The sequence below is a fragment of the Cupressus sempervirens genome, chromosome 1 (genome assembly GCF_028749045.1).
Source record: "Cupressus sempervirens isolate cs-2001-9-10 chromosome 1, ASM2874904v1, whole genome shotgun sequence".
Lineage (NCBI taxonomy): Eukaryota > Viridiplantae > Streptophyta > Pinopsida > Cupressales > Cupressaceae > Cupressus > Cupressus sempervirens.
The window spans coordinates 620443846-620468902 of NC_143118.1; positions in this window are offsets into that span (position 1 = coordinate 620443846).

The following is a 25057-nucleotide window of genomic DNA, read 5'->3' on the forward strand; positions in this document are numbered from 1 at the left end:
GGCTTCTTAACTTAGTCCTTCCAAAGTGATGAAAAACCTTTTATGATGAAATGTTTCTATCAAATTTGAAGGAAAATGTGAGGGTTCCACCAAGTTCACCCCTGGATATGTTATCTTGAGAATTTTTTTGTGAAGATAGTTCTAAAGCAATTTGGACAATGGATTTAGTTGACTTCTTATCAGATCCTAATAGAGTTGAAGCAACAAATAATAAAGTTGGAATCTTCTAGCAGTGATTCAAAGTCTCCTAACAAAGACTGCATGTACTGATTGCATGTAATAGACTCTTAATAGTCTTACCCTTTCACAATGAACTTTTATATTAGTACATCATTTTGTGGGCATTATTACCACCAGGTTTTCCCCTTGATCAAGGGTTTCCCTAGTTAAAAGAAAATGCATTATTGTGTATGGTTGTTATCTTATGGTTATCACATATATTGATTATAAGTTTCAAATATGATAAAATCAATTTAAGTTTTTTAAGCACACAACTGATTCAACCCCCTTGCCCACTCTCAATTCTGTTGGAATTTAATTTCCAAAAAAGATAAGAGAACACACGTATGGTCATTGTGTGTGTCAAGGGATTTGACACAAGTTTGTGGTGTCTTTAGATTTTGGGTATTCTATAAAAGTTGGTGTGAGGGCATAATATTTTTCCTCTTAAAGGAGTTTGTTACTACAGTGCCTACCCCTAGTTTACATTTCATGTTATATTGCCAAATTGTTTTAGGCCATTTTTTATGGTTACGTGTTATGATTTAGTGGTATTTGGTTACTACATTTGATGGATGTCATTTCATACTTAGTTACTTATTTGATGAGCTACTTGGTACATGATTATTTCCTATGTTCATGGTTATTATTTTGATGATGAGGCTTTGTATGTTCATATAGTGTTTTCAATTGTTTCATGATGATAGTTAGATGGATGATTTATATACATTTTTCATGGAAGTGGGATATTATTTCTATGGACTTTATTGTGGGATTACCTTTGACTTCTCCTAGACATGATGCTATTATGGTCACCATTGATCAGTTGACTAAGGTGGCACACTTCTCAATGATGAGGTCATCCTATACAGTAGCTTCAGTAGCCAATGTCTTTATGCATGATATTATGAGATTACATGATATTCCCTAAAAGATCATTTCAGATAGGGATCCTGTACTCACATCTCCATTCTAGACATCCTTACAGCATAATCTTGGAGCACAATTGAACTTCATCTCAACATATCACCCTAAGACAAATAGTCAAATAGAGAGAGTGAATCAGGTTATGGAGGATATGTTGAGGATGTATGTTATGGATTGATAGACTCATTGGGAGGATTATCTATATCTAGTGGAGTCTTCATATAATAATGGTTATCATAGTTCTATTGGAATGACAACTTTTCAAGCCTTATATGGTCATCCTTGTCATACATCATTAAGTTGAGGTAGTTTAGAGGATCACATCCCATTGGGTTCTGAGATGCTTTACGATATGGAGCATTGGGTAGTGTGCATCCATGAGCATGTGTCCATAATACAGTATAAAAAAAAGAAGTATGTTGATGCTCAAAGGATGGATAAGTAGTTTGCACTGGATGAGAAAGTGTTCTTGAGAGTGCATCTATGAAAGAGTCCAATCCATTATGGAAAGGGTTCAAAGCTAGTACCTCAGTTTGTGGGATTCTAGGAGAAACAACCAGTAGAACCATATGCTAAGAAAAGAGCTCATTCCTAAAAGGCTTGAAGAAGTCATGTATCCAAAGCCAATACTGTTGAGCTCTGTGACAGAACCAATATATATGCAAGAAAAAATTTGGTTTCCCACAAAAAGGACAATGAGGGTCAGGAACACCCAAATATTTGAGCCAAGACACAAAGGTAATCCTTGGAAGATGACACACCAGGAAAAGTGTGAAACCTTTGGCTCATTGATGACATTCCAAATAATATTAAACTTGTATCTCAAATTCTACTATGAATGTTGGAGATACCAACACTAGTTGAGAGTCTAAACCATAAGCAGGTGAAGCCCCAAGAAAATGTATCCCATCTTGGGCTAGATACAAGAGAAGTACATAGATACCACTTCTAGTCCTTCCACTAAGGTTTGATGGGCTAGATACCCACCTTGTGAAGCAAATGAGAAGGTAAAGCAAAGAATAGTAAATCAAAATTCTAGTGATCTGGACAAGCAAGATGAAATTGGACTTGCATATGTTCCCATGATCTAAGATTCAATGTAACTTTGGAAAAGAGATTTCAAGGAGTCTTGATGCCATGTTAGAAAAAATGTAGTTCACTAGCACTCTGAATCTTAGCAAGTGGCATATCTTGAATGGAAAATAAGGGGGACCACCAAAGGTTGTGTTGATTCATGGAAAGCCCATCTTTGAAACCATCTCTAGCCCAACGAAGCCAAGGCTTGACAACCTCCTAATCTCTCTAGATGCTCTTGCCAATAAAAGAGCCCTAGATTTGCACAGGCTTTGAAGTGATAAGAAGGGTTTGAAATCCAATCCCCTTCCATGTAGGTCTATTGACTAGGAAACCAAAGGAAATGAAATGCTTGAGAATAATTTTCTAGGCTTCATCTCTGGTGAGGACTCAGATAACCCATTTAGCATATAAAGCTATACCCTTTTTTTGTGTGAAAATGAGGCCAAGGCCTCTAGACTCCTTGGGTAAACAATAATACTCCCAAGAAACTCTATGAAATCCATGATGCTTAGAATCTATGGCCTAGAGAAAATCCTTGAGAAGCTTCTTGAGCTTTAAATAAGAGGCCTTGGAAGGAGCCCAACAAGAGGAATAATAAACATGGGTAGCAGCCAAAACCTTGGAATAAATATGGAATTTACTAGCCAAAGAAAGGGGTTTGGTGAGCCAATAATCCATATTTTTAGAAATCTTGGCAAGCATGACATTCCAAAGGTCAACAACCAAATCTTGAAACGAAAAAAGGATACCCAAAAAGTGGAAGATCTCATCATCTTGAATCCATTTCCACTAATATTGCATAAGCTAAGGCAAAGAAGGGAGGAAAGAATGCATGGAAAACATAATTTTGTGCCATACATTGGAGAGCATTTGAGATAATTTCTTCATCCTCAATGAGAGTGAGGAAGGAATCATTAGTAAAATGCCCATTGACAAGCTGAGTAGGAGACTCAGGTAGGGAAAAGCCTCTAACATGGCTAGAGGAAATGACATTGGAAAGTAGATACCCAAACCCTTTAATAGAAAGAATATACAAAGCTGAAGCTAGAGGACATCCATGAAGGATGGGCCTAAAGAGCCCAAAGGCCTCATATTTCCTATCATTGATGGTGATGCAAACAAAAGCATCTCTAAATAACATCTCCACTGATTGGAGAAAAAATGGACCAAATCCTAAGGATCAAATCATAGTAAGGATGAAAGGCCATTTAATACAATCATAAGCCTTGGCAAAATCAATCTTGATAAAGAGATTTTGTTGCTTAGATCGATAGGTCAATTCCATACCCTCCTAGAAAAAATATTGTATATTAATCATCACATGATAAATCCTTTTAAAAATCCTATCAAATATAGCTCTAAAATTAGACCAAGTATGCCAAATCCTACCAAAATGGTAGTGATGGGTATCGAGATAAAAAAATGCCTAATTTATTCTGCATGTAGTACCAGGCTTCTCTTTCCCTAGCTGTCCATTGAAAAGGTAAAATATTATAATTTTTAGATGCCAACTCAATCATATTGAAGTCCCCACATACAATCCAAGTGGCAGATAGCAGAAAATATGCCATCCAATGCCATAACTGTGATCTTTCCACAACATCATTGGGAGCATAAACATTAACTATTTCAAAGGAATGACTATTGAAAGACAACAAAATCCACATGATCTTGTGCATGGGGTTGGAGCCATGAGAAATAGTTGACAAAATTAAATGAGGTGAGAGAAGAGTAACTACACCACCTGGACTAGCATCATGTTGGGAAGAGAAAATAGCATTATCTGGCCAAATAACATGGTAAGAAACATTAAGCAAAAACCTTGAGATTTTAACTTCTTGAAGACACAAAATGTTGAAATTCTTTAGAATAATTTGGAGGTGAGGTGGGGGTGAATTGGTTATCCAAGGTCGAGATGTACAATTAAAATTTTTCACAAGTTAGTGAACTCATATCCATAAAACATTTTCATCATGCATGCATCCATTAGATTATGCAATCACTTAAACTTGTAGGTTACTGTCAAAATAATTTGTAGAAATACAAACATGAAATATAACAGATTCAATAATACATTTGACACAATGATTTGATGTGGAAACCCAATTTGGGAAAACCCACCAGTAACATGCTACTCATTCTCACTCTTCTGAAGTGATGCCCTGTGAAATGCCAACCCTATTAAAGGTTACAATGCACACTGTTAAATGTAATTTGGATAAAGGATTTCAATCACCCTGTTAGGAGTGAGCCTTGTTAGAGAACTTTAGATCACTCACTTGGAATGTCACCCGATTAAAGGATTTACAAATGACGGTTAGGTTAAACTTAATCCAAAGGATTTATCCTAGACTGATACAATGATTAGAGAGTAACAGTAAGGCTTGATTTGACAACAACTTACAACTTCATTTGCATATCCATATCTCTGTTTTAGTCCTCTATTCTACTTAGCTTTTACACTCTTTAGCTCTAATAGCTTGTACCCTTAAGTCTTCTTTCTTTGTTTGCCAATGCAGTCTCTTCTCTTAGGTCACTAAATGGATCAAATACCCTAGACTCCTTGTCTTCCTTAGGTTCTCACACATGAAAACCCTTGCTTCTGACCAACCATCTCTATAAATAAATAATTAGGATATTTTTTTGTTCAACCTCTATCATCCATTTTAGGGTTAGGTTAGATTAGGTAGGATTCAATGAATCTACCCCTCATTTCATTTCATTCCCTTCTAGAAAATTCTCCTTCAATCCTCTTTGTATCCACCTTAAAATGGTTCATCTTGAATTCTATGCCACTAGCTCATCAATCTTATCTTCCACACGGTTCACACAATCCAAGAAATCAAACTTGTCAGCTCAAATTCATTGAATTATCAATCTTACTCATAATGCTAACACTCGACATTAACTAGCTTCTAATGCTCAACACATACTACATTGCTCGACATCCACTATCAAAAAACTCAACATGAACTAAAGTTTACTAGTACTCAACATAAACTAAACTTTACTCAACTTACACTGTTTCACTCAGCTTACACTAAAATTAACTTTTCTTGACTCCAATTGATTTTCTACTCGGCTTGCACTAACTTTACTCGACAGCTACTGTCCAGTCGATCAAGCTTGGCAATTTTTTTTTGTTTAACTTGTTCTTCTAAACTTACTCAATGTAACCAACCTTTTCAACCTTAAGTAGATTATCAATGCACTATAATATCATTCTTAACTGATTCTTGTACTCCTTTTCATATCATAACTCAACCTTTCCTCTAAGTGCTATTGTTACCTCATTTGATCAAATCCTCTTCATCAATCAAACAAATGATAGTACTTAATCATATAATAAATTGTCTTACCGACAAGTATCAAGTTTGACATCAGTGACAAAATAATGATTGAAACATATTTATCATACTTGTATCAATATAATTTCAACAATCTCCCTATTTGGCATTGATGGCAGACCAAACTGAACAAACTGAATCAATATGACCAATCAAAAAAGAAAATAATTGCTTGTATTGAAATCTCTCCCTCTATCAACAACTTACATCTTCTGAATAGGTTACAAAATTTTGTTTTGATCAATAGACAATCAACTCATCCTTATGACTCCCTCTTGATCACTTCTTATATCTCCTTCAACATTATCTCCCTCCTACTAGGTAGATGTAATCAATAGATACACTTTTCTCCCTCAGTAGGATTAGGCAGATTAGGATTTCTCCTTCATCTCCCTTGGTTCAATTTTAAATAAATTTTGTCCCTCTTTGAAAAAAATGCCAAAGACTAGTTATCTTCATATGCAAAGATGAATATTTTTAGTTTCTCCCTCGGTAACCTTGCTTGTAACTGATTTGTAGTTCTAGTTCTTTGATTACTTTAGGCAACTCCTAAAGTAAGATCCACTGCATCAATGTGTAACATATGTCAATCAACTTGTTTGATGTAGGGCACTTCTCATGCTTCTTAGATAGCCTTTAATAAGGGTATATCACCCCTAGTTTATCTCTTAGATACTCATGAACATCCTTAGGTAATGCTTTTGTGAAGATATCAATTATTTTCTCTTTTGTGTTGACATATTCCTTCTTCACCTCTTTATCTTGAACTAATTATCTTAAGTAATGATACTTGATTGCAATGTGCTTAGTCTTTGTATGCATCATAAAGTGTCATAGGTTTAGTGATTCTCTCCTTCATACCTTTGAGTAGTTATTTGATCCATACAATGTTTGTACAATTTACCACAACAATAACATATTTATTTCAATAGTAGATTGAGAAATGTAGTTTTGTTTCTTGCTAGTCTATGTAACCAACCTTTTGCCTAAGAAAAATGCTCCTCCATTGGTGCTTTTTTTGTCATCAATATTTCTAGCCCAATCAACATTAGTATGGGCTTTCAATTCAAATTTCTCATTTTTCTTGTAGTATAGACCATACTTCTTTGTTCCTTTCAAATATCTCATTATTCTCTTCACTACCTTCAAGTGATTCTCCCTGGGATTAGCAAAGAATCTTGCAACTATCTCCTAGATAATGTAATATTAGGTATGCTATGTACTACATATTGTAATTTACCAATCATAGACCTATATAATGTTTGTTTCACCTCAGCTAAATCATCATTCTTTGACAATTTATGTCCTATCACCATAAGTATACTTACTGTCCTGGAATCTTTCAATCCAAAAGTTTTTAGTATCTCCTTAACATAATTTGACTGAGTGATGTATATATCATATTCCATCTGATGTACTTGCAAACCCATAAAGAACTTGATCTCTCCAAACATAGACATCTCAAATTCTTGCTTCATTTCATTTGGAAAAGCCTTACATAAAATATCTTGACCTCCAAATATGATATCATTAAACAAAAATTTTAGATAACAAAATACATTTTCCTTTCTTTGTCTTCAAGTATAGATTGTTGTCATCACCAGTCCTCTCAAATCCAATCTTTATAAGATAATTATGATGTCTCTCATACCATGCTCTTGGTGCTTGCTTCAAACTATAAAGAGCTTTGTGTAGTCTACATACCATGTTTTTGTTGTTAGCATCAAAAAATCCTTCTAGTTGTTCTATATAAACCTCTTCCTCTAATATATCATTCATAAATGCAAACTTAACATCCATTTGATAAGTTCTTTGAAACCTTTGTATGCAGAGTAAGAAAGCAGAGTTCTTACTCCTTTCGATCTTGTAACGAGAGTGAATGTCTCTCCATAATCTATCCCTTCTTGTGCATATCCTTTATAGACTAATCTTGCCTTGTTCCTTGTGACTTTACCATTTTCATCTAACTTGTTTCAATCTACCCACTTGGTTCCAATCACATTTTTGTCTTCTGGTCTAGGAGCTAGAGTCCATGTCTTATTTTTCTCAATTTGTTCAATCTCTTCGTCCATGGCTTTACTCTAGTCCACATCTTCTATGGAATCTTTGATTGACTTGGGTTCTTGCATGTTTAGCAAATATATACCATTTCTCAACTTGTTCCTTGTCATTGGTATAACATCTTTATCTCCATTGATTTTTGTAGTAGGATGATGTCTCTTAACATATTTAGACAATCTTGGTTCAACCATGGCTTCTACATTTGGTCTCTCAACTTTTGAATCACTATGTACCTCTTTGTTAGGTAGTTCAACATCTCTTTCATGTACACTAATTTCAGAATAAAAATGTACCTCAACTTCATTCTGAAACTCGGCACCTAAATGTAGCTTGGTTCTTGAATACAACTCAACATCCATAGTATATGACTCATCAGTCACCAAAATTTGTTTTTGGTTTGGAACTTAATTTACAACATCTTCTTTAGCAGACATACCTTCATAAAAGTATATAAATGATTTGTATTCTTTTGGTTCCTTCATAGTTCATCCTCATATACTTCTGTATATTCATCAAATTTTACATTTTCACTTTCCACAACTTTGTTAGTGTTAGTATTTAAACACTTATAAGCTTTACTTCTTGTCGAATAACCAAGAAATATATCTTCTTCACTTTTTGCATCTAGTTTACCATTCCTGAAATCTTTTAGAATATAATACTTTCTTCCAAATACCTTAAAATATTTTACATTAGGTTTGTGTCCATACCATATTACAAAAGGTGTTCAATGAGTGCCTTTCTTGACTTGTACACAATTCAAGGTATAAACAATTATACTTACAACTTCTCTCTAGTATTTCGAAGGAACATTTTTCTCCATCACGAGTGTCCTAGCACAATCGATTACAAACCTATTCCTCCTTTCAACAATTCCATTTTGTGGAGGGGTTCTAGGAGCAGATGTCTGTCTTTTGATTCCTTTGTAATTAAAAAATCTAAAACTCATTTGATGTAAATTCTCCCCCTCTGTCAGATCTCAAACATTTCAAACTTCTACCTATTTCCTTCTCAACTCTTGCTAAGTTCCACTTAAACATTTGGAAAGCGTCAAATTTCTATTTTAGAAACATAATTGTCATCATTCTAGAATAATTATCAACAAGCAACATAATGTACTTATCTCCTTTGTAGCTTTACACCTCAATTGGTCCACACAAGTTAGTATGAACAATTTCTAATATTTCTCTAGAGGTATGAGTCTTACTCTTACAACTTGACTTTGTCATTTTGCCTAATTGACATTGTTTGCAAATTATATTGTTAGGCTTTTTCAACTTAGGCAAACCTCTGACTCTTCTCAAGTTACTGATACCAACCAAATTATCAAATTTAACATGACATAACCTCTTGTGCCATATCCACATATCATCAAATTCTACAACTAAATAAGTAGCATCCTCTATATCAAGGTAGAATATATTACCTTTAGTTTGATCACCTTTTCCAATCATCTTTCATCAATATCATATATCTTAGCAATTTTGTTCTCAAACTCAACCCTACAACCCAAATTATTTAGTTGTGACACACTCAACAAGTTATAGTTAAGTCCTTCAACATTATAAACATTGTCACATAAAATATTTTCTATAAGCTTGATTGAACCTTTTCTCTTTATCAGACATGGTGCATCATTACCATACCTTACACTATTTCCATCATATTAATTCAAGGTAATGAACTTACTTTTATCTCCAATCATTTGATGTGAGCATCCACTGTCAATGATCCATCTGTCATTTTTGTTCACACAAGACACTAGTGTAGTTGCATCATCCTCATTAGATTCATCCTTCATTGCAACATACACCACTTCATTATCATGATCATCAGATCCATTTTTGTTTCCTCTTCAACAATATAGCAAGACTTCTTGCCTTTGTCTTTGTAATCTTTTTTTATCTTCATCTCTTCTACTTTTGTACTTGTCACCACCTCTATAATTCTTCTTCTCTGGACATCTAGCAGCAATATGACCAACCTCATTTCAATTGGAACACATGATAGGTAACTTACCTTTACCTCTATGAAATCTCCTTGCTAATAGTGCTTCAATTTGATCAACATCTTCCTCATCTATATCATTGTCATTGGACACATATTTTTCCTTTTTCTTTTTCTTCTTCTCATTAGGTCCCTTTAATGACAACTTAGCTTTGAAAATAGATTCCATATTTTTAGTTTTATATTTATCAAAGTCAGATAGCTCAAAATAAGTGATCCTACCTACTAGACCTTCAAGAGTTAGATCATTCCCTGGCATACATTTCAGTTCTTGTATTGCAAAAACTCTAATAGCATAAATAGACAACAATGTTCTTAAAACTTTACTTAGTACAATATCATCATTTATTTTATTAGTAGCTCCTCTTATTGCATTAACAACATCTTTTATCCTATAGCAATATTGAGCAATATTCTCACCTTCTTGCATTCTCATATCATCGAACTTACCTATGAAACTTTCAACTTTACCTCTTAGAACATTCTTGTCACCTCCATAGATAGTGTGTAGAGCATCCCACATTTTCTTCGCACTTTCAAGTCTTTTGATATCATCAAACTCAACATAGCTTAGGGCAGAGGCAATCTCAAACATTTCCTGGTTGTGTTCTTTCTTCTTCTTTAGATCTTTAGTAGTTAGGGCTCTAGCAAGATCAATATGCTCAACAACAATGGTAGATTATGCATGATCTCCAAGACCTCCTAGGTGTAGCTTTTTTAGACTTTTCCATGTAGGAAAGTTATCTCTATTAAGCTTAGGTACTTTTATTTTTGACATCTTGATCTTTGTGCTTCTAGTACCTTCAAACTAGTCCTTTTAAGTAGATGGCTCTGATACCAATTTTTGGAATTCTTTAGAATAACTCGGCACAGAAGTGGGGGGGGGGGGGTTTGAATTAGTTATCCAAGGTCCAAATGTATAATTAAAACTTTTCATAGCTTAGTGAATCCATATCCATAAAACATTTTCATCATGCATGCATCCATTAGATTATGCAATCAGTTAAACTTGTAGGTTACTATCAAAACAATTTGCAGAAGCATAAAAATGAAACATAATAGATTCAATAACACATTTAACCTAATGATTTAATGTGGAAAATCAATTTGGGAAAAACCACTAGTAACATACGACTCATTCTTACTCTTCTAAAGTGATGCCCTATGGAAGGGCAACCCTATTAAAGGTTATAATGTACACTGTTAAATGTGACTTGGTTAAAGGATTTCAATCACCCTATTAGGAGTGAGCCTTATTAGAGGACTTTAGATCACTCAATTGGAATGTCACCTAGTTAAAGGATTTACAAATGACTATTAGGTCAACCTTAATCCAAAGGATTTACCCTAGACTGATACAATGATTAGAAAGTAATAGTAAGGCTTAATCTGACAACAACTTACAACTTCATTTGTACATTACGGATCTCTATTTTAGTCCTCTATTCTACTTGGCTTTCAAACTCTTTAGCTCTAACAACTTTTTCACACTTCAAGCATCCATACCCTTAAGCCTTCTTTCTTTGTTTGACAATCTAGTCTCTTCTCTTAGGTCACTGAATCAAGAAAATACCCTAGACTCATTGTCTTCCTTAGATTCTTGCATATGAAAACCCTTGCTTTTGACCAGCCATCTTTATAAATAAATAACTAAGATATTTTTTTGTTCAACCTCTATCGTCCATTTTAGGGTTAGGTTAGATTACATAGGATTCAATGAATCTACCCCTCATTTCTTTTTATTCCCTTCTAGAAACTTCTCCTTCAATCCTCTTTGAATTCACCTCAAAACAATTGATCTTGAGTTTTATGCCACCAGCTCATCAATCTTATCTTCCACATGGTTCACACAATCTAAGAAATCAAACTTGTCAAATCAGTTTCATTGAATTCTCAATCTTTCTCATAATGCTAACACTAAACATTAACTGGCTTCTAATGCTTGGCACATACTACGTTGCTTGGCATCCATTGTCAAAACACTTGGCTGGAACTAAAGTTTACTGGTGCTTGACATCAACTAAAATTTACTTGGCTTACACTGTTTCACTTAGCTTACACTGAAATTAACTTTTCTTGGCTCCAACTGATTTTCTATTTGGCTTGCACTAACTTTACTCGACACCTACTATCCACTAGGTCAAGCTTGGTAGACAAACTTCATTTAACTTGTTCTTCTAAACTTACTCTCTGTAACCAAGCTTTGCAACATTAAGTAGATTATCAATGCATTATAATATCACTATCTTAACTAATTCTTGTACTCCTTTTCATATTATAACTCAACCTTTCCTTTGGGTGCTATTGTTACCTCATTTGATCGAATCCTCTTCATCAATCAAACAAATGATAGTAATTAAATCACATAAGAAATTGTGTTACTAGCAAGTAGCAGGTTTGACATCAATGACAAAACAATGATTGAAACACATTTATCATACTTGTATCAATCTATTTTCAACACAAAATATCCAAGATACCAAGCCAATATCTGGTGTTTCACACATAATATTTACGAGGAAGGTTTGTGAGACCCCGTACATTCCATGAGAGGAAATTCATGACAATAACTCTTGCATGTCATCCTTGCCCTCAAGAGAGGAGAAATTTTTGTGCAAGAAGGAACTAATGATGAAGGTGGAAGAAGAATCTTTACCGAAGATGATTCTTTTCTTTTCTAAATTACCATCTTGGTCATCTCTGTGGTCATCTGAGCTGCAAGGCCTTTGCAAAGGCTAGGAAACTATCATGGAGGCCACCTATAGAGTATGAACCAAAGTGGGTCAAGAAACACCCATAGACGCCCTAGTCCCCTAAGAAGGAGGGTTTGAAATAGGTGGTGGTACCATCAGCATAACTAGTGCAACAACTATAGTAATTGGAACAATCTCTAGTGAAGGCTAAGTAGAGGAAGATGTTGGTTTCTTTGGCAGAAGGGAAGTTTTACCCTTGCAAACAATGATTGTCCATTCATCTTTCTTTCCATTCTTGGAAGGTTTGGCCTACCCTTAATCCTTGTGAGACAAAACCAATGGGTAATCCTTGATCTTATTATCGATCAATTGACACCAATAGTAGGCATTTGGTAGGTTCAAATAAAGCACCTCCTTGGTGAAGGTGTGAGCCCTGACCTAGATATTAGTAGTTTCTTTAAGATCACTAGAAAGGTCTACTTAAATGCAAACCCTTCTTTGGAGATGATCCTTGAAAACCCTTTTAGGTTCCATGTAAACAACCTTGCTTAGGGTTTGAGCAATGACCTAGATAAAAGACCAGTAGGGTACAAGGAGACCCAAAAACTTGACGTAAATAGGGACCTTCATTTTCTTGTCATCTAAGACAGAGAAGTTACATGACCATTGCTATAAAACCAATAGCAAGGACATGATCATCCAAGGCCCATGGTTAAAAATTGTGTTGGTCTGGGAGGGGTTGGAAAATTGAAACAAGAAAAAACCCTTGGTGAGGCTTGGAATGCCTTCAACTCAGACCCCATGGGGAGTCTAGGATTTGGCAACCCATTCTTTGAGCATACTTTTAGGAGGAGTTCTACTCACAAAATATCTTATCATAGTGTTCTCCAACCAATCACAAGCATTATCAAAATCTTGAATGTTAAGAACATTATCAGGGGAGGCCTTACCTCGTGAAACACTTTCAAAGAAATCTTGCGAGGGTGTTTGTTCTAAGGAGGAGCCACGAGCATTTGTTGCAACAACTCCAAAACCAGTATTAAAAATTGGGGTAAAGTTGGTCGAAGCCATAATAAAAACCCCTAATGCTCTTACAATAAATGTGGTATGACAAGTGCAAAACCATATATGAATTTAGAGAAAAATCCATACTGTATGTGAAACCCTAGCAGTGCATTTCTCCCATCGCAATTACTATTGTCACATGCCTTTGATCTCTCAAAACATGCAAGAATAATATACTTAGTTTTCTATCTTTAGTATATTTGTTTTCACATGCATGTATAAATTTAGTTACAACATGCTTTCCTCTCAATTAATCTTTTATTTTTCCAATAAATTTTGCAACTAAATTATTTTAGATATAAGAAGACTATTTATCTTTATTTAGAAAATTCATGATAACCACATGGTTCTAATGATAAATTTAAAGTTAAAACCCTAGGTGTTCAATTTTTTGTTTTCTTCCAATTTTCTATAATTGATTTTTTCCTATATTAGAAAGGGTTTTAAAAGAATACAGTATAATAATTTTCTAATTTTTCTTGTAGTTTTCCTTAGTCAAGTTTTCTTGATCAATAAGTTTTCCTTTTTAAAATCTACAACATAATTCTTTATCCAAAAATTAATATTATAAATTAATAAGCATTATGCAAGGACCTTGGAAGACATGAAGTAGATAGATCTTTCAATAAAATTCTACAATGGGTTTTCAAACCCAACCTAAAAATAATAGTTAAAATTCAAGACTATTTGTGAATGCATGCAAATCCAAAACCCTCTAAAACTTTGAACAATTCTTTCGCTCCTCCAAATTTGGGTCCCCAAAATGCGTGTGTGAATAATGAACCGAAAACCTCTAATATAGAGCCCTAACTCCCTTTAGGGTTTCTATTTCTAAAAGCCCTAAAATATAGTTATTTTATTTATTCAATCCTTTCATGCATATTTAACTTACTTTTTAATTAAATAAACTCTTTTATTTTAGTTTCCCATTTTGATATTCAATGCAAGCATATTAAGAGTAATTATTTATTATTTAATCAATAAAGATAATTAGAGTTCATTATTTAAATGCAAATCTAATTTTAATCAATATTAATTAAATATTCACATTAAAACAATATTTAATATTTAATATTTAATATTTAACTTCTTTTTATTTAGTTTTCTAATATAGAACTTTAATTTAAATCTTTTAAATTAGCCATAAATTCAAAAAATTGCAACGAATTAAATTTCATCTTATTTTAATATTGTTCCCTTTTTAAATAAAATAAAATTTAATAATTCCAATATTAATGATTAGTCCAAAAATCATAAATAAGCATTCTACCAAGAAAATCACAAAGTTAAACCACATGAAATGCATAAAGAAAACTAGCCAAAGTGAAAGTCAAACAACATATGCTTAGAAAGACTCATGGGTTTAACAAAGGTAGACAGTTAGATATGAGTCCTCTTTGCAGGAAAAGTATTTAGGCTATGGTTGGGATTGGATCCAATCATTATCTTCTCATTATTACCATTGAGTTATTGCAATAGGGTACACTCATCTTGGAATTTTAGGTAAGTCAATGCCCGGTACCTGTGAGTTGCATAAAATATGAATATGTACATATACATATATATCTAAGATAAATGGGCAATGGTACGGAGTGGTACATTGTAGAGATTCTTACTAATAGGTGACTATGACTCCCTTGTCACACTGGACACATCGAACATAAAGTAAAAAAGACGCACACACACCATACACATGCAAGTATGGGGTAAGTACCATAATAAATCACATGTATAAATCATCATATGCTCTTATATAATAATTCATCATTATGAATATAAAATAATCATCATTTATAGACCTACCTTAAGACATCATCATGAAAGCAACCATATTTACAAACTAAGAGTCATTAAAGCATCATTAATGCACAAGTAACCATAATCATAAAATAACATGCAAACTATAATCAACTAAGTAATTCTTTACTAATATATATATGTAATCCAAGTCATAAAATAATGTCATATAATTGTAAATCAAATCTCTATGAAACTAATGTATGCATGAAATAGGCCTAAAATAGTTTGGCGAACCAAATAGAAAAGCAATACATATGGGAATTGCATTGTGACTTAATTGTTAGGCCTGGGGTGTTTCTTTTCTATGCATCCTTATGCAAGAAACCTAAGAGCTCATTGTGTAGTGACACACATATGAGATCATGTTTCCACTTGGTGGAACATAAACGAGCATAATCTAAAGATTAACTTGGTAGATCTCGCATGAGAGATATTTGAGGAGAGGTTCAAAGAGATGTTTCTATATTCTTAGTATAGAGATACTTGGGTGAATGAGTTCCATGAGATTAGAAAGGGAAACATGATAGTGGAACAATATGAGATGAGGTTCTTTGAGTTGAGATAGTACTCAAGTTATAACCATGATGAAGTACTTCTAAATCATCACTTTGTCTAGGGTCTTAAGGACTCTATCATAGGATATTTCCATATGTACCAACTTAGGACAACACATTTTCCACCAAGAAGGCAAAGCTTGTTGAGATAAATTTGGCTAGAGGTTATAGTAGAAGAGAAGGTATGCAGAGTCACAATGCATAATCCATGTTCTTCATAGAGCCAATCTACAAGCCTGACTCATACAAAGTCCATACCCTTGAGAGGTGAATGCCATCAGTGTGGTAGATAGGACCATTCATGGAGCCAATAGGGAGGTCAAATATCAAGTAGTGTAATAGGGAAGGGCATGAGTTTTATCAAGATATAAAGTTATAGTAGAGTCATCTAGCCCATAGTGGTCAATACAATTTTAGCAGAGTGAGTTTCTAGTAGTCTAGTGCTCCTTAAGTAAGACATGAGTATAGATATGGTGTTGAGGCATACTTCTCTTGTGGCCAACTTGGTAATAAGTTAGTAGAATGTCCTCAAAATTAATCAACACAATTGAGTATGGGTGTAGCTATGTCAAATCTTATGATGGGGATGTAGGTAGACCCCATTGGGTATTTGTAATGGTTGATAATTATCAAGTTTCACATCAAGGAACCATAGTCAAGACTACAAGTACATTACACAATATTTCTACCAACTTTTTATTTGATTTGATGCTTCAAATTATTTTATTTCACTATCCCTTGTTCAACGATGTGGGCTAGTGGCATAATGATAGGTAGATAGGTGGAAAGTTGAGTTGTCATGGGATCCAAAGTAACTATGGATTCCCTAGTCAGTAGTTGTGTGTTGGACTTGGGTACCTTCACTACCATATTTGGTTTGTGATCCCACCCTTAGGTTCATACGAAATTGCGTTGGGTGTAGATTGGTTATCTTCCAATTAGGTGAGTATTGATTTTCAATACAAGTTGGTACAAGGTATCAATGACACAAGTGGGCAAGTTGAGCTTGTAGGGGTCTAAAGTATAGTCTCACTTTGGGTGATCTCAACTAAGTAGCTGAAGTGGAGTGTAAGGAATGGATATTAGATGTTTGCAGTATTTTTTAGTGACCTTGATGGGGTTGAGATTCAAGAGGTGTCTCTTGAGTATTAGCCACTCCTCTATAAGTACATAGATGTATTTATAGATAATATACATGGTATACTTCTACAATGCGACATTGATTTTTGTATTGATCTCATCCCAAAAGAAGAGCCTATTTCTTGGGAGCCTTACTACATGACTACTCAAGAGTTTAGAAAACTTCAATTATAGTTAGAGGAATTATTTTCCAAGGTCCATATTGGTCCTAGTGTATCCCCTTGGGGTGCACCAGTCATCTTCATTAAGAAAAGGGATGGATCATTGCAGTTATGCATTGACTATCAAAAGTTGAATAAGGTGACAATGAATAATTGATATCCCTTGCAAATGATAGATAACTTGTTTGACCATTCGAAGGGAGAAAGAGTGTTCTCAAAGATTGATCTTAAGTCAGGATACCATTAGCTTCATATCCATAAGGCTGATATTCATTAGATAGATTTATGTACATGTTATGGGCATTATGAGTTCATGGTTATATCGTTTGGGTTGATGAATTCACTATCGATGTTCATTAGTTTGATGGATAGAGTGTTATGCATGTACCTTGATAAATTTTTCCTTATTTTTTTTGATGACATACTAATGAATTTTGAGACTATGTGATGCGAAACAACAAATTACTTTTCCCAAATCTACAAATTTACACTTCCATGAGTGTCATCAAATTGACAGAGTAGAGGCAACATTCTACACATTCACATATTCTCCCATATGAAACTCATATTTCATTAATTATTTAATCTTTTTTTCCGTAGAAAAACCTTTCTCATACTAACATTCCAATATTAATTCCACGAGTCAATAAAAGTCCCTCAATAATCATATTTTTGGAGACCCAAATCTGCACTATGAAAATTGATTCCATGCTTTACTAAACACATATTAAAGTCTTATTTACCCACATTACTCGATTCAAACCAAATTAAAAACCATTACATGAAATCCATTATGGGATTCAACTTATGATAGCCTGATTTCCCTATCAACTTTACTTGTTACCAATTTTTAAATTGGTCTTGGGGCTGCAAAGACACATCTATGCCAAGTATTTATTCAAATTGATATTTCACAACCAAAATGGTATTGGCTAAAATTCCATAATAACTGATTTGTTTTGGAATATTTGTTTTTCCTTCAACAAAATAAATAAGTAACAAAACTTTAACCCATGGTTTAGTGTTCCATGTAAAACAACATTGTATTTAAATCTTGGAACAATAATCTGCACATACTGTATTTTCAATCAGCTTGATAACATGTGTAATACCATTTCTATAACACTGAATCATTTCTTTGAAAATAATATTTCAAACCCAATTTTATTCAACAATTAAAATCAGTTTCGGGATCCATAACCGATTCTTGATAATGCACAAACAAATTCAATCAACTTTATCATTTAACATCCAATGACAAATCCAAACTGAATGTTTTCAAAAACAAAAAAATATTGAAGGAGTTGATAAGAATGAATCCATGGATCCAGTAGAAAACCTGCATGCAAGAACCTATCATAGAGAAGAAAAAGATAAGAGAAGGCAAGGGTTTGGCTCTAAAATATGAAAAAATATATTATTAGACAAAAATAATGAGAGAAATATACAATGGATCAATCATTATAGAATGAGATCGTAAAACCTTAAAAAAAGAAACCCTGTGAGGTAAATAACATTTAATAATTAATAATTCAATTATTAAACGAGAATTCATGTGCACAAATTAAAATTTTAAGTAGGGAGTAAAGGTAATTTAATAAGTGTAATTAAAATAATCCTTTACTATAACACCCCCACTTAAGATGAACAACAATGGAGGTACAAACAATGCATGAAAAGGCAAGGAAACTACAATGTTGAAAAGATAAATGGGTCTTGACAACATGGCCTGATGAGGTACCCAACACAACTAAATCTCTGAAAAATAGAGAAGTAGGGAAAACCATGTCGGAAAAACTCTACTCCAAAAAGAGATAGAAGAATGCTTAAAACAAAAGATGGAATGAAGAACTCATCACTAAGATCCCCCAAGGATAATTTCTTTCATGAAGAATAGAATGTAGCTGAAGATACCTTGGGGATGCAAAATATTTAGTGAAGGTGTCTACAACTTGCTCAACAATGGCAATATACACCAAGCTAAGATAGCCATCCTAAATCAAATGCCTGATAAAGTGTATATCAAGCTCAATGTTCTTGGTCTGCTGATGCTCAACTTGGTTGCAAGAAATGTGTTTAACACTCTAATTGTCATACCAAAGAAATGTGGAACTATCAAGGGGAAATCCAAAATCTATCATCAACTCTTGAAGCCATAAAACCTCCTAACTAGCTAGTACAACTGGACCTATATTCTACCTTTGTCAATGATAATGTGTGAGCATGCTGCTTCTTGTAAGACCATGTGATAAAACCTAAACCAAGATAGAAAATAAATAAAGAAATAGACTTATGATCATCAATATCACTAACCCAATCTGAGTCTATATAACCAACAATGTGAGCATCCCTGATGTATAGTGAGTGCCATAACATGTAGTACCCCAAATGTACCTCAAAATATGTTTGATAGCTTGTCAATGAATCTTATGAGAATCATGCGAGAATTCGAAGACAAGGCCAATTGCAAAGGAAAGATTAGGACACGTGTGAATTAGGTACAAAAAACTACCCATAAGTTGTCTATATAAAGTGGAATCTGAAGGATTTTAGCAATAAAAATCCACAAAGTCTGAAGAACACCTGCATGCAAGAACCTGTCACAAAGAATAATAAGAGAAGAAGAGGCAAGGGTTTTTCTCTAAAAACATGAAAACTATATTTCAGACATGAATAGAATAAAATATAATTACAAAAGATCAATCCTTATAGAAGGAGATTGTAAAACTAAAAGAGAAATCCTAAGAGGTAAATGACATTTAATAATTACTAATTAATTATTAAATAGAAATGTATGGTGCATAAAGTGAAATCTTAAGAAGGGAGTAAAGATAATTTAATAAATTAAATTAAATCAACACTTTACTCTAACACCCCCTTAAGATGAGAAAAAATATATCTACAAACAATGTAGAAAGAGCAAAGAAACTACAATGCAATGCTGAAAGAAAACTTGGGTCCCAAAAATAAGACTTGATGAGGTACCCAATCACAACCAAATCTCTATGAAACAGAGAAATAGAGAAAACCAATTGGGAAAAAATCTACTCCAAAAAGATATATCAAGAAAATAAGGAAGGAAGGACTCATAATTGAGACCTCCCAAGGATAACTTCCTTCACCCCAAGCATAGAATGCAACTAAAGATACCGTGGGAATGCAAAAGGTTTAGTGAAGATGTTTGCAACCTGATCAATAGTGGGAATGTACTCCAAGCTCAAAGTGTCATCCTAAATTAGATACCTGATGAAGTGCATGTGAATCTCAATGTGCTTGTTCTGTTGATGCTCAACTAGGTTGCAGAAAATGTGTATAACACTTTGATTGTCACACCATAGAAAGGTAGGACTATCAGGAGGAAATCCAAACTCTATCATCAACTGTCGAAGCCACAAAACCTCCTAACTAGCCAATACAACCACCCTGTACTATGCCTATGTAGATGATAATGTGTGAGCATGCTACTTCTTGCAATACCATGTGACAAGACCAAAACCAAGACAAAATAAAAATTTAGAAGTAGACTTGTGATCATTAATATCACCAGCCAAATCTGAGTCTATATAACCAATAATGTGAGTATCCCCAAATGTGTAGTGAATGCCATAACATGTTGTACCCTAGATGTACCTCAAGATATATTTGGCAGCTTTCCAATGACTCTCATGTGGATCATGGAAGAATTGAGAGACCTTACCAACCACAAAGAAAATATTAGGATGTGTGTGTTAGGTACAAAAAACTACCCACAAGCTGTCTGTATAGAGTGGAATCCATTGTAGGAGTATTAAAAGTGGTAGATAAAACAATGGTAGATAAAACAATGGTAGATAAAACAAAAACTAACTAAAAAGGTGTGGGAGTAGGCTTGCAACCAAGCATGTTGAATCTATGAAGCATATTAGGAGCATACTTCTACTGGAGTATGATTATCCCATCCAAAGACTAAACAACCTATAGGCCCAAACAATAGTGTAGAAGTCCAAGGCCTGACATCTCAAACTACTCTCTCAAGGATTGCTAAACACCTTGTATCATGGAGATTGGGCTACCTATAATGATGAGAACATCTACATAAAGCACAAGTATCAATAAGTCAACCCCATGATGTTGAATGTAAACTGTAGGATTGGAATGACACCGAGTGAACTATGAAGCAAGTAAGAAGGAATCCATCTTTTGATACCAAGCTTGAGGGGCCTATTTGAAACCATATAAAGACCTCTAAAGCCTGCATACTAATGAAGAGTCCTGCAAAAAACCATGAAGCTGCTCCATATAGATTTCCTCATGAAGGTCTCCATGCAAAAAGGCACTCTTCAAATCTATATGATAAACTGTCCATCCCTGTGAAGCTACAAGAGAGAGTACAGGGCAAACAAAATTCATGTTGGCAATAGGGGCAAGGGTCTCAAAGTAATCAATACCCTTAACCTATGAAAAACCCTTTGCAACAAGACATGCCTTATACTTGTCAATAGAACCATTTGCAACATACTTGGTATGGTACACCCATTGGCACCGAACCAACTTTCTTCCTTCAGAAGAGGATAAAGATCCCATGTGCAGTTCTTCATCAAAGAAGAGTACTCCTCATCCATAGCCCTATCTTGCTCTAAGTGTCCTGTTGCCTATGAAAAAATTTGTGGATCATTTAAAATAACATGACTCAAGAAGCTAGTACCTACAGTCTAAGCACATGTGCGACAAGCATTGGTAGGATCACTTGCCAAAGGTTTGGCTGCATCAACAGTATCACGAGCCCACTTGGGTACTCACTTAACAACTAGTTGAGGTGGAAAAGGGGGATTAATATCAAGATCTTCCTCAGAGGATGCATAATCTTATGGAGGAGTAGAGGAAGTACTGGGTAGTGAGGAAGAAGTTGGTGATGGTGGGTCCATCTGAGGATAATGCTAATCAAACTAAACATCTCACTGAAACAAGATATCACTAGAATCAAGATCAAACAACCTGTACACCTTCACATCCTCATAGTAGCCAACAAAGATGAGTAGTCATCTCTTCTTCTCCATGGCTTTCCATTGAGCATCTGGAATAAATGCACAAGCCTCACTACCAAAATTGTAAAAAATAGAAACATTGAGCTTGTCACGAGTCCAAGCCTCCTTACGAGTCAAGTGTCACAATGCCTTGTGAGGCATACAATTCTAAATATAGTTGGCACAATTGATAGCTTTAGCCCAAAAAGAAGAACTCATAGCTTGAGACTAAATCATACAATTGGACATCTCCTGTAATGTCATGTTCTTTCTCTCTGCAACCCGATTTTGCTGAGGGGTGTGGGCAACTGTCAACTAATGCTGTAAACCATGCTCAATGCAAAAATCTTTGAAAGACTATTTCAAATATTCCCCCCATTTTCAGTGTGTATACACCTGATAGAAAAACTAGATTGTTGCTCCACAAATATCTTAAAGATTCAAAATGAATCAAAGACATCTGGCTTATACTTCAAAAAGTACACCCATGTGTGTCTAGAGAAATCATCTATGAAAGTGAGCACATAGCAAGCACCTAAATAAGATAGAGTAGGAAATGACATAAGTTCATTGTGTATCAACTCCAATAGTGCCTTAGCACATGTGGATCTACCTATTGGAAATGGATCTATGTGATGTTTTTCAAGGGCAAAACCTTGACACACACTGTCAGTACAAGAGATCTAAGGTAGCCCAATTGCTAGCTCCTCTATACTCATCTACTATAGATATCTATAGTTGACCTGGAAATAATGCTCATGCCAAAGTTTTCTCATCATGTTTGCATGAGAAATGAGAGAAACACAAGTAGAATCAGAGCCCTCAAAGCCATCAAATTGATATAAGTGAGACTGAAGATCAACACTCCCTATAGGAATAGCCAATTCAAGATTATGGAGGTCTCGAATAACTGCATCATGTGGTGAGAAATCAATTGTCTTTCTAGAGCTAGAGTGAAACATATGAAAGATAGGATAAGACGTTCATAGAAATGGTAGGATCCAAGAGAACATCCTATAGTAAACCACCTTCTAAAGAGATAGTTCCTAAAACTGTGACTGAAAGTTGTGTAGAGTCACCAACTGTAATTTGCGTAGTAACACTCTAAGAAAGTGAGGTAACCAAATTAAGTGAGTGTGTCATATTGTGTGAAGCTCCAAAATCAAGAATCTAAGTAGTTGTAGAAGATAATGCTTTTGTAGAAAGAGCATGTCCTTTCCTTGAAGGAGGAGGCGGTGGCTTTAGAGAAACAATACTGTGTTGTTGCATGACCTCCTCTAAAGCCTCAAGACATTTCCAACACTAAGAAATTGGATGTCCTTCCTTCCCACAAAAATTGCAATGAACACCTATGTACTTCTTAGTATTGGAGGAAGACTCACCAGACTTAGAAGATTTACCTTTTTAAGAGGGCTTTTGAGCATCTAATTTAGGATTAGGCTTGGATGAGTTCTCACTACTTACTAAATCTATCTTGGGATTCAATTTTTTCTTTTGCTTCTGTGTAGATGTTTGAAAAACCAATGCTTGTGTGTTTGAACTAGTGATAGTATCCAACTATGTAAGCTTGGACTTCTATCTAGTCAATTGATCACAAAAGACCTCAAAAGTGGGAAAGGTAAATCAAGGACCCAAGGCATCCATAGTGGAATGGAAAGTAGAAGAGAAAATCTAAAAGTTTCCTTGAAGCTTGGAGAAAATTAGGTAGATGCACTCTTTATCTATCTTCTCTTTCCTACATCCCTGTAACAAAGTCCTTTGCTGTTTGAACCTCACAACAAAGTCCTCAATAGAGGGGAAACTATTAGGTACAAGAGAAGTAAGTTCTACCTCAATCTAAAGTGCTCTAACCTCATTGATGGTGCTGAACAAGTCTTTAAATTTGTTCCACATTTCTTGAGAAGTGGAATACTCATCAAGATGAAACTGTAAGTTGTCTGAAACACTCAAAGAAATTAGACCCATGGCTTCATCCATCTTATTCCTGTGCTGCAAAGTCTAGTATTGACTCTGAAAAATTGGCTGCACTGTATCTAGACAAGACCACAAACCCTTTGAATAGAGAAGTCGCTGCATATGGGATTTCCATGTATGATAATTTTGTGGGTTTAGAAGTACTAGAGAAGAAGAGATCTCGACCATTGTTTTAGAAGGATTTTTAAAAGTTCTTTGATATACTCGTATAATAACATAAAGTAATATAAAAACACCCCCACAATGTAAATAACTGAACCCTAGCTTATAGAAGGAATGAGTAATTGATAAAAGAGAAAAAAAAGATTAAGATGTGAATCACAAATACTTAGTACAAAATACTAGTTAAATGATAGAGAATCTGGAAAGTGCTTGAGAAGAGCTTTTTGAAACTTTTTTTGAATAAAAAAATGGAGCTATAACAAAGAAGTTATGACCCTCAGAAGATAGAAGACATCAATAGACTTCAAGCACAAAAAAGGTACCAAATTATAAAAAAATTCCAAAAAATACCTGATTCATCATCTCCGTTTGTGAACTAGCTTTTCAGTGCTTCTTTCAGATAAAAAAGAGCCTCATATGCTCAAGATATTGCAAAAAAATAAACAGGGTTTCCATTATATAAATATTATATATAATAAATAAATAAAATGATCATTGCGGTGGAGTGGTGGTGGTCAGATGGTGGAGGCATCGATGGAGTGGAGCAAGGAGTGGTGATCGTTGGAGGTCCACTGGTGTTAGGAGAGGTCGGCGATGGTGGGATCCCAAAGGCAGTAGTGGTTGGAAGGAGTCAAAGTGGCAGTGGCAGTGGAGGAGAAAGATGGCATCAAAGTTTGATTAAGCGGCGGGGCCTTTTTGAAAAACCACCTGTGATGGTTCCAACAACCGTAGTGGTGCTCAAAGAAAACACCACATAGTTTAGACTAGATCAAAATGGTTTGTAACCACTTTGCACTTGGAGAGTGTTTTATTTGTTTATTTATTGAAAAAATCATCTCGGTTTGTGTGCTAGAGGCTATATGACCT